This window comes from Zootoca vivipara, chromosome 3 (genome assembly GCF_963506605.1).
Source record: "Zootoca vivipara chromosome 3, rZooViv1.1, whole genome shotgun sequence".
In the NCBI taxonomy this organism is placed as follows: Eukaryota; Metazoa; Chordata; class Lepidosauria; order Squamata; family Lacertidae; genus Zootoca; species Zootoca vivipara.
The window spans coordinates 10,584,979-10,597,972 of NC_083278.1; the positions used below are offsets into that span (position 1 = coordinate 10,584,979).

Below are 12,994 nucleotides of genomic sequence, written 5' to 3' on the forward strand. Positions count from 1 at the left end.
GTCATCACAAAAAAAGGATTTAATGCCAATTCTTAAAAAAAAGACTTTTTTCACAAAATGTGCACCTTGTGTGCCATTTGTAAAATCAGTTCACTTTCTTTTATTTATTACTGCAGTGCGGCAAGGCAATAAAGCAGCTACCGATAGCTAATAAATTACATGCCTTTTAAAACAATTCTCCAGCTACAAAAACTTGTAACTACAAAGGTTTACATTTACATGGTACATCATGTGAAATGTCTATATTTATGTCTTATTAACCACTTTAGGAAAATCTGACCTTTTATCTAGTAGCTGAAGGCAAATCTAAGGTTATATCTAAGAGTAAATACACATAGAGAATGTGTGCCACCTATCCACTAACACTTCAATTCTAGCCATTCTTATTAAGTAATCAACACAAAATTTGGCACACAGTTAAAATAATTAGCTGGTCGAGATATGCCAGGCTTACAAAAATAAGGTGTCCCACAACACCTTACTGTTTGACTATGGTAAAGGTAAAGGGACCCCTGACCATTAGGTCCAGTCGTGACCGACTCTGGGGTTGCGCGCTCATCTCGCATTATTGGCCAAGGGAGCCGGCGTATAGCTTCCAGGTCATGTGGCCAGCATGACAAAGCCGCTTCTGGCAAACCAGAGCAGCACATGGAAACGCCGTTTACCTTCCCGCTATAGCGGTCCCTATTTATCTACTTGCATTTTGATGTGCTTTCGAACTGCTAGGTTGGCAGGAGCTGGGACCAAGCAATGGGAGCTCACTCCGTCACAGGGATTCGAACCGCCGACCTTCTGATCAGCAAGCCCTAGGCTCAGTGGTTTAACCACAGCGCCACCTGGGTCCCTACTGTTTGACTAGAACAGTATTAAAACTTAGGTTTTAATTTCAGTGAAGTAATCACTGAAAGATTTGAACTTTGACAAAAAAGTAACATTAGTTTTCAGCTACATTTTCCATAAGAAAATGGGAGTTATGGATAAATCTCCTGACCACAAAGGATTTTCAACAATATACACATTTTCAGCACATGCAAGGGGGAAGCTGCACTGATTGTTCCATTAGGTACATTTAATAATTCCACAAGAAAGCTCTTTTTAGGTTAAAAAGCAAATAATGAAGCCTAACCAAGGCAATCTTATTTAGTTTTACAGTCACAGTAAATACCATTAATATCGTGAAGGTACACTTTGATAACATTGCACCATGCTGGAACACAATGGGCTCTCCAGAGCCTTATAATTACACTATATATTTCACATGCTTTGGTTAACTATAGGATTTTCTTGATATGCTATGTTCTTCACATATAACTTTTCCTTATTACTGACTGGCTCTTAACTTCTAGTGAAGCAGTTATATTTACACAGTTTGGGATTATGGTAGAAATTCCAAGAAAAAGAGCAAGTAATTAAGTCACATTCCCTTTGGACACCATATCCATGCTGTACAAAACCTCCAGAAGACTGATTTTAACCATAACTACAAAATCACCCAAACCTGCCCCTTACCTTCAGAAGGAGCCCAATGAGGAGTCTGCTAGGAATAACTCTGTGTGCAACAACATTCCTCCATTTTTCTCAACTGCCCTCGTGTTACTATGCTTCTTAGTATAATGGTGAGCATTCCAATCAAAAATAATGTAAGCTACGGAGCTCGAGAACCCAAAACCAGTGGTAAAAACCAACTTCATGTTAGGGAAGCCAAATAAACAGTGGTTTGTCTCATGTATTTATGAGAATCAGAATGAGTGAATGAGAGTGAGTAAGTTAAATGTACAGTGGTAGCTCTGGTTAAGAACTTAATTCGTTCTGGAGGTCCGTTCTTAACCTGAAACTGTTCTTAACCTGAAGCACCACTTTAGCTAATGGGGCCTCCTGCTGCCGCCGGAGCAAGATTTCTGTTTTAATCCTGAAGCAAAGTTCTTAACCCGGAGTACTATTTCTGGGTTAGCGGAGTCTGTAACCTGAAGCATTTGTAACCTGAAGCATTTGTAACCCAAGGTACCACTGTAGTTAAGGAAATATAAAAATTATTACAATGTGGAATAAGTGCTCAATGAACTGGAAGGAAGGAAATGTTACCAAATAGAAATAGAGGGGAGGGGACACAAGCCAATGGCCAGGATTCAAAGAACTTTAGATCTGATTTCCTAAATTTCCACTCCTAATTCTTTTTTATTTTAAAAAAATACTGCTTTTTCAAAGGGAACATAAGAATCCAACCTCTATTAATAAGCAGCTCCCCTGCCTACATGCCCTCACCGGCAAAGCAGATTCCTAAAACATTATTCCAGAGTTTTAAATGTTAGTCCGATGGATGCCACTGATATTCAGCTAAGGCTTTAACTTCTTTGTTCATTTTTTTGGGGAAAGTGCTATAGCCCAAACCTTCTTGTTTCCATTGTGACATTTGTAAGTCTTCCAAAGATTTCCAATTTGGGGCAGCAAGTCGTTGGGCTGCTACTAGCCATTCTTCATGGCAAACTGAATTTGAAAATGAAGGCAGGACGAGGAAATTGTGGCTCTTCAGGTAAGGGTTGAACTACAACTTACATCGGCCCTAGCCAATAGTGCCAAAAGTCAGGGATGATGGGAGTTGGGGCAAACTAGTGTACAGAATACGGAGCCAGATAGTCAATGGTTTGACTTGCTGAAGGCATTCCTTCCTATCTTTTTTCCCTAGCCAATCTGCCCGTGCATTCAGACCCCTTTGAGATGGCTCTGCTCTCAGCAACTTTAGGCAAGTGTTTGCTCTGTGGAACAGGAGAAGGGTCTCCTGCTGAAGGCATTCTGACCTCATATATGCCTTTACACATGATATGAGATCCTAAGCAGAGACCTGAAGGACCAACTGGCCTGCTTGGAGTTTACATAAGTAATCATTGTTTACACTTGATTAGATCATGTTAATAATTGCTGCCCCAAAAGTGAGGCTTGCATCTGTAGCATTCTAATCCTTTTTATTGTTTTGAATGGATTGCCCCCCCCCAATAGTAGCATGTTCTACTGGGACCACCACCACCACCATGTTTCTTGCAGTACTGGGGGCAATTGTTTGATCTTCAAATCAGCGAGCAGATCTGAAGCATGTACAAATGCAGCCTGGTCAAGGGAATGGGCTATCTACAAGGAAATTAACATGCTCAACAGTTCATGGGAGGCATGGACTGTTCAATGCAGATAGGAAAAAGTGATTATTCAGAATCAAAGACTATTGCAAGGCAATTTGGTTCTATATTACTCCCTAGAGACCACCAGCCTCTTCCTTTTCCATAACTGTGATAAACAGGGGTGGTGGTGGTGAGGAGGAACCATAAACCAGGGGGAGAATGTTGTCACTGCTGGGAACATCTGCAGTCAAGTCTGGTATTCATGGACTACCTAGAGTTCAGTGATCTTGAAAGATCTTAGCTGTTAAGGGGCTCAAGCTCCCTCCTACTAGATGGAAATAGTAGCATTTACTTTTTTTGTACTTCTCTCTGCAGGATGCCAAAGGGAGCCCCCATGAAGCAGGCTAATGGAGATATTCAACCCATTCATCTTAATAGTTTAAGACCTTGGAGCGACCTCCAAGTTAATTAACACAGGTGATGGCAAAAGCAATTATAATTTAGGATTACTGCGTGGTTAGGGATGAAGATGCCTTTGCATCTTCGGACATATTCACCCCCTCCCTTGTGATTTTTCTTTGGTCTTTGTTCATGTCCTCATATGATGGTTTGGACATTTTGGGAACAAGCAATGAGTTTGAATACTCTCCTCCTCCTCCTGCTTCTTCCATCCCTTGCCTGGTTTAACAGAATAACTGATTTATTTATTTTAAAACATTTCTATACCACTTTCCTTTTAAAAATAAATCCAAATTAAGTTTACTATTAAAATAATAATAGTTCTAATAATGAAACAATGTGTGGGAAAGCGCTGTCTTCAGTAACTTGTTCCCAAGTTGTTTAGATCTCTACAAGTTAATAATAGAACTTTAGACCTTGCTTGGTAGCCAGTGCATTTCTTTTAGCACAAAAGGATCTAAGGGTCTTAGTAGACCACAAACTTAACATAGGTCAACAGTGTGATGCAGCAGCAAAAAAAGCTAATGCTCCCCCCCCCCCAAATAATAAATCTGCAGAGCCAGAGGACAGCTGTCACAACCCACAGCCTGGGGACTTTGTAGTACATGGCTGGGGACTCAGATGAGAAAGAGGTTCGGGCTATTTCCAGGGAGGTGGGGTGGGAGGGAAGACTCACCAAAAACCCATTCATGTCTCTCCCAGCTGGAGGATATATGAACATAAAAACAGCCTGCTGTACCAGCCCAATGGCCCATCTAGTACAGCATCCTATTCTCAAAGTGGCTAACCAAATGCCTATGAGAAACTCACAAGCAGGACCTAAGCACAAGACCATTCTCCTTTCCTGTGGCTTCCAGGAACTGGTAGTCAGAAGCATTACTGCCCACTAGCACTAGCCGCCCATCATATTTAGACTCAAGAGGATGCATTCCCTACAGTACCTCTGTCCCTCCAGCCTCAGTGAAGCCAAAGGCTACAAAATAAGGCAAGGGCCATTTAATCAAATAATTCGGCCAGCCAACTCCTCCAGGGAGGTGGAGGTAGTCTTCCACAATGGTCAACTAAGGAATGTTTGAATGTTTGTCTCTAGTGTCCCACAGAGACAACTTCCCTTGTAGATGTTTTAGCACGACTCCTTGGAGAAGACCAAGGTCTTGTTTTTACCTCTGCTTAACTCAGACTACTGACATGGACACTCTGTCTGCTCAAAAGTCCACAGAACTAGACAGCAGTTAAGAAAACAGGTTCTACTTTTTACAATCATGTATTTCACTATTTTTGACTTAATATTTGGTAGATAACATGTTTAAAATGCTTTTTACCTCTGGGTGAGCTCCCATTGCTCAGTCCCAGCTCCTGCCAACCTAGCAGTTCGAAAACATGTCAAAGTGCAAGTAGATAAATAGGTACTGCTCTTTGTACATGGGAGTCACTTTCCTATTTTTTTGTGCTGTAGCATTTAAGACACCAAAACTATATCCTTTCCTCCAACAACTGCATGGGAAAGACTTACAAGATTGGTCCTACCCACCTGACATTGATGTTACGGAAGCATTCTGGAGTGAAATCATGGTTCCCTTGGTGACACCCTGGAGTAGGTAGATTTTGAGGGCATTTAGGGGGCTGGAGGGGAAATAAAATCAAAAGGCAGATCTGTTGGGCATGTGGAAGTGTGTTGCATAAGTGAACCAGCAGTGTTGGATATTGTCCTCGCTAAATAATTCTAAAACAAAAGTTCTATATAGCATAAATTTAAGTTACATCTTAAGTTCTTCAGAAAAATGTGGAGGAGAGGGAAAATCTGGAGTGTACTGAATTCATGGATCAGAATTGAACTCTTGGATTTAAAACATAATAATCTTAGCTTTATTCAAGAAGAATTAGGAAATATTTTCTCTATTTCAAATAGTGTTGCCTAGATGGTATACGTTTAACCCCACACAGAAGATCAGTATCTTTAATTATATGGTAAGTCTATGGCAAGCAGACATTTCAGTTTAATAGGATCAGACTGCAGGAAAATGCAGCCGTGTCTGTAAAAAGCAAGTACAGAGATGCCTTCACTTCTACAAATAGGCAATGACAAATACACTGTACAAAAACGCCAATAAATTATTCAACTCTGATCTTTAAAAAACCTCATATTTAAGGGAAGTGTTTTGACTCAGAAAGGTTGCTATCCAGCATTACATCAGCTCAAAAGAAAAAATTAATACAGAGTATTGCTTTCATTCTCTCCGCATATAATACGCTACTGCATCCACATCATTTTCAGACACTAATGGGGCAGAATGACCATTCCCCAAAGAGGTAAGCTAGAGGGGGAAAACACCACTGTAATTACATTTCAAGTTTAAAAAAAGAAGATAATTATCAAGTGGTGTGTGTGTGTGGGGGGGGAATTCTTCCAATTCAAATAGTTACTGCAAGAGCAACCATTGTATATACTGATTCTCAATGCGTCAGTATCAAAATTGTCCTGACTGCCTATCACCACAAGACATAAAACAACAAACGGTAGTCAACAATGAATGATGAGTCCTGGATAGCTTATGTCAGCACTTGACACATTCTCAGAAACAACTAGCATTATCACCTCTGCACTGTCTGGCTTGCCTTACCTGTGTGCTTAAAATAGGAGGATTGCATAGTTGATTATCAGTTATATGGTTTTATAACCGAAACGTATGCATAAGCAAGCCCACTGTGTTCAATAAGGTTTATTCCTAGGTAAATGTGCATAGAATGATAGCTACCCAAGACCCTTCAAAAATTAACACAATTAAAAACACAATGGTTTTACTTTTTTTGCACTGTTGCTTACTATCTCCACTGAATACTTGTGGAATGGTTATACTGAATCGCCGGATTTTAGCCACACAATCCATAGTGGACTCATCTTGCGAAGCTCAACTATATATCCCAGTGTACATCTGAGGCAAGCCAAATGCTTTAATTCAAGCAAATGTTTTTATGAATGCACGACACATTCACCAATTTTTATGATGTATCATATTGAGTTGAATTTGTCAAATACCTTGCTTCTTTAAATAATTAAAAGAGGAAAAACATAGGTACACAATCACCCTTGGATCCTTATTCTGAATCACACATTCAGCTATTTAAAAGAGATGCTATAAATATATACCCAACAATTATTTTAAATAAGTGAAAGCATGTGTCCCTCAAAATGCACTTCATTTTTAAAGGGTAAGCCAATTTTTAAAATTAGTTGAATTGACAAAGGATGTTGTCCGGCTCAAAAATCGACGCAATAAAAATTAGGACTTAGCACAAGAGTGCGGGAACAGCATTTAATGTCTGTGGATACAAATTCTCCATTGCACCTGCCCTCCACTGTGCAAAAGAACATCAGCCTGCCACTGATTATGTGTTTCTGACATGATTTATCACCTACTATTCTTTAAACTTGATAAAGCAAATTAATCTTTGATTGCAGAAGCCACTAGAGGTTGTCATTAGTCATGTAGTTTGGTGAGGCTGCATGCGTTTCATTTACCAGTCACAGAAAAATGAAAGCCCAGCAGCCATCACTGGCTACTTTCAACCTTTTTCTTGGAGAAATGATCCAAGAATTTATGGTATTTTCAATGACAGCTTCAGAGCTGCCCTACATAAGTGGTAATTACTCCTTAATGTTGTTTCTAAAAACAATGCCAATGCACTTACCCTTTGGACAGAATATTCCAACAATGCAATTTGTATTAAAATTAAATATTCTTTAAAATGGGAGCAGGTCTGCAAAACCAGGCAATTAATGTCTTTTGGACATTCCAAGTCACTTATAGCTGTAGTAACCCAGAGCAAATAGAAATAATATTGTAAAATAAGGCTTTCTAACTATAAGTTGTTTTTTAATTTAAAAAATCTGGTAAAATTTAATACATTTTAGCTAGGAGGCCTTTGACTTATCCATCAAAAATGCCACAATCCAGGTCATGCTTGACAAGTAAGCCCCTTTCACTTGAAAAGCCTGCAGATTTTTCAAATTATCGTTCAACTGCCCAAAGACAAATCTTCTCTCCCTCTCTTCTCACCCCCTTCCACAATATAGTCCAGCCTTTCTCTATGCCTACAACAGGCATCCCCAAACTGCGGCCCTCCAGATGTTTTGGCCTACAACTCCCATGATCCCTAGCTAACAGGACCAGTGGTCGGGGAAGATGGGAATTGTTGTCCAAAACATCTGGAGGGCCGAAGTTTGGGGATGCCTGTCCTAATGCTTCGAAGAAAAATGCTGGTATGAACCACAAGTATCCAAGGTTTTTGTCACAAGAAGAAAATCTAGGGGAAAGGTGGGACATAGAGACAGTTGCCATGAAAGCTGTTAAACACCTTAATACTTTCTTTAGTTTTAAAAGTCATGGTCATTCTGAGAAGAGTGGCCTTGTCCATATTCTTTTGTGCAAGTGATCCAAGGCCACAGAATCACTGGGCTGAGATGGACCAAGAAGTCATTTCATTAACACCCCTTATTTAACATCAGTCAGGAATCTCCATGTCCTTAAACCATTTACATGAACCCCCAAACTCCCAGATGCACTACTACTACGAATGTATAATCCAACATTTCAGGTGGATCTCTTATATAAATGAGAAACAGAAGCTGAAGGTTAATAACTTCCTAAGGGATGCAACCAGGGGCGCCAATAAGATTTTCAAGGTCCAATACATTGTATGTGGATTGGGCCTTCCAGCCCACTAGCAAAAGGGGACACAGATTTGTGTAAGATTTGCACATGTGGGTGTCATTTGCTAACATGTCCTCCTCTGTAGGTGCCGAGGAGGGCCCAAAAATAAATCAGTGGCCACACATGTAATCAAATGTCTGACAGACAGAATGTGAACAAGGGAAACTTTCCCCATAATTTCCATATTAGAAAAGAACCTGTTGAATTAACAGTTAAAGCCACAAGAACTATGCTCTCCTCCAGTACCAATTTACTAAACCAAAACCTAGGCTAGAATCCCACATTCTAGGAAGACTAGAAACCTTTTTTTAAAAAAAGTAAGCTGGGCGGCCTGGTACATCAACATCCTCTGTACCGACCTCTCGGCAGCCCTAGATACAACTACGAAGCACAGGTCGGAACTGGGCCCAAGAGTTCAAGAATGACTTGCAGGAGAGTAAGTGTTTCCTGCTCTATGAGTCTGATTCCAACTGGTTCAGAATAGTGCACTTTAATTCAATTAAGTTTTACTCAGAGTAGACATCCTGATATTATTGACCCAAACTCAGTAATGTTCATTAATTTCAGTGGGTCTACTCTGAGCAAAACTAACTGCATACCACTTCCATAGGCCAACAAGCATTCAATACAACTGCCGGCCACAGGTAACCCACAGGTTAATTAGTTTACTTCGTTGTATTCTTTAATATAAAAATTACGAAGAGTCAAGTCTCATGGGTTGCAGATGGAGAAGATGGATTTTAAATATCACACACACAGGGCTGAGTTAAATCACGGGTGTAAATCAAGTTCCTCTGTGTTCTTGGTGCCTTGTGAAAATGCATTTATTCACTCTGCTTTTGTGGATTACCAATAACTTGTCTCGAGGGACTGTCTGGCTACGGTGTCTATTTCTTGGGTTTTGGACTGCAATCCAAATCGGCCACCGCCGAGACTCTGTGGACTGGGACAGAGCGACCTGTGTATCCACAGCATGGCATTCACAGCAGAAAGATGGGGCAGGCAGATTGGGCCCAATCCTCATACCAGCTACAGGCAGGCACAGGAGCTGGAGCCAGATCAGGTCCAATGCTGGCTAAAGCCAGCTGGAGAGCAGCCCAAGATCCAGTGGATCCCAGGTCAACTCAGCCCTGCCTCACCCCAGCCCTTGGAACACCCCATGTTGTGGTTATCCACTGGGTTCTGAAAGCGGGTAGACTGCCAGGAGAACTCCTGCTTGCCGCATGTTCAGTGGGTGAGCCAAAAGAAGCAAACAGAGGGATGCTTCCACTCAATCCACCCCCAGACCTAGCATGTCAGGGTTGGGGCTACAGCCTCAGCCTGTTAAATTATTGTAATGTGCTTTTATTTGTTTTAATGTGGGGTGGTGGATTTTTTTTTAAAAAAATTTTTTAACCATCTTGGGATTTATAGGAAAAGTGATATATAAATGTTTTTTTTTTATTTAAAAAAAACAACGCTTAGAAAGTAAGTTGCCTAGAGGGAAGCACAAGTTCCGGGTGCAAAATCTACTTGTACAACAATCTCACATAAGTTCCTTAAAAACAAATCTGCCAGCCATGCAAAAACTCTCTTTGCACTCCACATATCATTCCCCAACGTCTAAATTCACATGTGAAGCTGCTCCTCAGTCACAATTAATGTAGGAAGAGAACAAAGCTTGACACAACCTCCATTGCCAGCTTGACAAGCAGAACAAAAGGTCTACAAATTGCTGAAAGACATTAAAAACCCTTTAGAGATCAAGTCATATGCACACCTTATTTTAGGCATACCTGTACTGTATTACAGTACTTTACAAAGATATTAAGCCTTAAATACAGAATGCTGTAGAATACAAAAAAAGATGAAAGCAGGAAAGTATTTTTTAAAAAGAAAACTAGCTTTGTCCCTGAACAATAATCACAAACCTCAGCATATTTTGCAGACTCCCCAGAGAATTACAAATGCACACGGTTATTTATTTATTTATATCAGATTCCAGTAAGGAAGATGCTCTCAAGAAAGTTGAAATCATTGCATAATGCTGTATATTTTTTCCTGTTGCTCTATGGATAATTGTATGTTTGCTTAAAACCCTACAACAACAACAACAACAACAACAACAACAATAAAACACACACACACACACAACACATGCGCAGTATTTGGGTTCGATTAAGAAACTATAAATTTCATCTATTGAACATTAGCAAAAATTACATGTGTTTATCATCTCGATTATTCTCAGATTAATAGAGATAAATGACAAGACATAACCAGCAGCAGCTCTGCAACTTAATCATTGCATCTGAGCTATAGGAAGCACTTAATTACTCTCATTTTCTAGGCTGAATCTAATGAGAAGGCATTAGCCAAATGAAAAGAATGCAGTGCAAACAAACAAAATAGTTACACCATCATTAAAGAGAAACTCTGACAGTGCAGGTGACAGCGTATGCTGCATAAATTACCATAATGTTCTAAATGCTGAGCTGTCAGAATGCTAACACAGTGATCACATACCCTGGGAATCTCAGCACTATAGCTGTCAGAAACAGGTATCATAAATCACCTCTCTCGACTGTATTGCTCATTACTACAGCTATCTTTATACATGTTTTCCAGCACTCTTCTATACGGAGATAAAGGGAATGCTCCTCTATGAGACAGTTTGCTCTGGCAGACATTATATACAATCGTTGCTTTTAAATGGAGACTTTTTTTCATTATAATGAATTTAAATGTCTTATTAATGCTCACAGTCCTTTACTTCAACATGCAAAACCCATACAATGCAGAAACAGCAGATTACCCTGTCATATAGCTGCCGCGCTGGTAAAAAATAATGATATACCAAGCTTGTCCTTAAAATTATTATTTGTAAGCGCTTGGGTTGCTAGAAATTGTAGGCATGGAGACACATTGGGGAACAAAATCACAGCAATACATGACAAAGTATCAATGTCAGAATTACCAGTACACACATCAAGTGCAAGGGTGGTGGTGGTGGTAATTGCATACAGTGCCCTAGATTGCATTGAAAAGGAGCACTGGCCAATGTACCCTGTTTCTCCGAAATTAAGACAAACCCATAAAATAAGCCGTAGCAGGATTTCTAAGCATTTGTGCAATATAAGCCATACCCCGAAAACAAGATATAGTGATAGGCGCTGTTCTGGAGGGCGCCAAGGAAGAGGCTAGGCTGGACATGTAATTAAAAATAAGAGCAGTGACTTCTGCCAAGGTTGTCCTCTGCCTCGGCCAGGGGTCCGCAGGGCACAGAGTCCACGCTGCTGGCCTGGGCGGCAGAGGCATCCTCCCCGTCACCGCCACTTCCTCCTGCTCGGCTCTTGGCCATCTCAGCGGTTGACTCAGCGGGAAGGAAGGGGCGTAACCCAGAGGCATCCGTGTCTTCGGATTGGTTTAGCGCGGGGACTGACTGAGCGGGTGGCAGGGTCCGCAAGGTTCATGGGCCAGATTAACGAGCCCGGTGGGCCGCATCCGGCTTCCAGGCCTTAGTTTGCCAACCCCATAGCTAGTACAACAGGGTTCCTCCCCTCCTACCCCCATACTTTCCCAAATCCACTCTGGAAGATCATGAGAACCCCCGTAATAGCAGGAAGGGAGAGTGGGGATCATTCCATTTGGAAGCAGAAAGCTGATGGAACAATCAGAAGAGTGTGATGTTCAATTCTTCCCTATATGTCACAGCTTCCTTTAGCTTCCTTTAGTCAAAATCCCCGGAACTCACAGGCCTAGGGTAGAACCATCCATGTACAGAAAGTTTTTGACTACAAAATGCTCCCCTAACCTGAAATGCAAGGCAATATGGGTCCATCTGAGGGGACCAGCCCTGCTTACCGCACCCCAAAGCGTTTAAAAGGCTGCAGAAAAGGGCAACTGCAATAATCAATGAGGTGCAGCAAGTGCACTTGAGGAAAAGATGCAAATTTACAGGGGGGGAAGAGGTGCATAAAAAAATAATGAATGGTGTAAAGAAAGTGGATCAGGGATAGGTTTCTCCCTCTCTCGTAGTTAATAGAATCTGGAGTAATCCAATCAAACTGAGTACGGGTGGCGGATGCCAATTTGGACAGATTTAAAAGGGGATTAGACAAATTAATGGAGGATAAGGCTAGAGTGGCCCATAGAATGGATATATTATCTCCAGTATCAGAAGCGATGTGCATCTGAATAGCAGTTACTAGGGAACACTCGAGTGGGAGAGCGCTTTGAGCTCAAGTCCTGCTAGGGAGCTTCCCAGAGGAATGTTGTTGGCTGGACTAGATGGGCATTTGGTCTGATCCAAAATAGAGTAGCAAACCTCACTCCCTAACACCACCACTGCATCACACAATGAGTGATGGCCTTGGTGCCAGGGTGGATAAAAACCAATGATTTAAATAAATAAATATCAGAATTTTAAAAATTATTATTCAAATTGGATTTTTAAAATAAAATGCTTTTTGGGGGAAAATCTTTTTAAATATAGTTTTCTATTTAAGTTACATTATAGTCCAAAGGCTATTCATCAGGAAATAAGGATTTATTTTAAGTTTTTCATGTGTGCTAAAACTCAGTCTAAGTTTTTTTTTAATTGTTTAACTACATGAGTTAACAAACATGGATACATATGCTACAATGTTATTGCTTTAGTTAAATAAATGGTTTAAATTGTTATTTAGGAAATGATTATTATTTTCTTTCTAATAAAAAACAGCAGAAAAGTTG

General features: G+C 40.5%; 1 protein-coding gene across 4 annotated transcripts in view; it reads right to left on the reverse strand.

The window, feature by feature from the left end:
• RANBP17 (RAN binding protein 17) overlaps positions 1 to 12,994 on the reverse strand; it is a 160,567-nt gene that overhangs the window by 76,070 nt on the left and 71,503 nt on the right. The gene's annotated exons all lie outside the window — the stretch shown is intronic.